Source organism: Echinops telfairi, unplaced genomic scaffold (assembly GCF_000313985.2).
Source record: "Echinops telfairi isolate 266 unplaced genomic scaffold, ASM31398v2 ScPeMD7_2291;HRSCAF=2852, whole genome shotgun sequence".
Classification (NCBI taxonomy): Eukaryota; Metazoa; Chordata; class Mammalia; order Afrosoricida; family Tenrecidae; genus Echinops; species Echinops telfairi.
Genome location: NW_022106189.1, coordinates 20,391,780 through 20,393,556, shown reverse-complemented (window position 1 = coordinate 20,393,556; position 1,777 = coordinate 20,391,780).

Genomic DNA, 1,777 nt, shown 5'->3' with positions numbered 1-1,777 from the left:
GACATCACCATTGTGAGGCTGCACTGGGCAGCACTGCGCTCTGTGAGTCGGAACCAACTTGATGGTACCTAACGAACAGCAGTCACCCAGCAAGGAGCCCTGGCCGCATAGCGGGTTACATGGTTACTGGCTGGGCAGCTCACTACTAGGTTAGCAGTTCGAAACCACCAGCCGCTCCATGGGGGAAAGACTGTCTTGGAAACCCAAAGGGGTAGTTCCACACTGTCCTATGGGGTCACTATGCATCAGAGTCAACTGAATAGCCAAGGGTGGCTTTCTCTTGAGGCCATTGGCTTACTGAAGAGGCAAGGCTAGTGTCTTAGAGAAAGGTCCTCATTCCGAATTTGAACGATCCTCTCCTTGTGAGGGCACTTGAGCGTCTGTTCCTCTATATCGTGCATTTCCTGTAAACTGAAAGAACAATATCAAGGCGTGATTATATCTCCCCTCTGCCTTCTTGGCAGGGCACCCTTCTGAGTAATTCTGTGCGGCTCACCCTGCGTCCTGTCGGGAGTCACATCCAGCCAGGTGCTCCCCACCCCATTCCAGGGGTGGGGGTGCCTGGGAGGCTGACACGTATGCCTTGCGATCGCAGAGGTCTCCGCTGCTCTGCGACCTGGCAGTCACAGAGGGACGTGGGACGGATGAAATGTCGGCATTCTGCAATGGGCAGACAGCCAGGATTTTCTTTTTTTCTTTTCAATTGAGTTCTATGTGCTGGGATATTGTGGGGATGGCAACCAATGAGATGACACAAAATGTGTATGAAACGCTGAGAAGAAAACTGATCTGCTCGGGAAACCTTCACCCAATTCACAAGAAAGGGGCTTTTAAAGAATGCTTGTTCAGGGGCGTGGAGGAGGAGCAGAGGAGGACCTATGGCAAGCACTTAAGTCAAAAATGCTTCAGCTTTTGTTAGGGCAGAGGCAGCTGGCATAGGCAGGATTTTGACAGAGGGAAGGAAGAGCCTGTTGTTGTTGTTAGGTGCGATCGAGTTGGTATCTACCCATAGGGACCGGACACACACAAGAAGGAAACACCGCACCGTCCCGCGCCATCCTCACCCTCGATCCTGAGCCTGAGCCCACTGGTGGGTGACTCTGTCGCCTTTTTCCATCTTGTGTTGATGTTTTCGGCATCGTTCACTATTTGGCCCGTAGAACCTTTCCGTAGGACAACTCGAGGTTTGAATTTTTTTCTTGAACTCTTTCAGTTCCAGAGACGCTGAACACACCCTTCCTTTTTGATTTGGGAGAATCCTAGCCTCTGGGAAATACAGGAACCGACGGGAGTCAGTCCCATGGGCTCCGAGGAAGGAGTGGGCAGTCGTTATGTGCCAGGGAGTGGGTTCCGACTCACAGCGACCCCGAGCTCAACAGAACCCAAGAGTACCTGGTCCCCCACCATCTTCACAACTGTTCATAGGTTTGAGTCCAGTCTTGCAGCTACAGTGTCAATTCAACTCCCCAAGGGCCTTCCTCTTTTTTCTGCTGCTCCTCTTTACCAAGCATGGTGTCCTTCTCCAGGGACTGGTCTCTCCTGATAACATGTCCAGCCATCCTTGCTTCTCAGGAACATTCTGGCTGTCCCTCTTCCAAGCCAGGCTTGCTGGCCCTGCTGGTTGGCCACAGTACTTTCAATATTTTTTGTTGGCACTATCATTCAGATGCATCCATTTTTCCTGTGGTTTTTCTGATTGATTGTCCAACTTTCACAGGCTGATGAGGTGATTGAAAATACCATGACTTGGGTCCTTAATCCTCAAGTGACTGTGTGA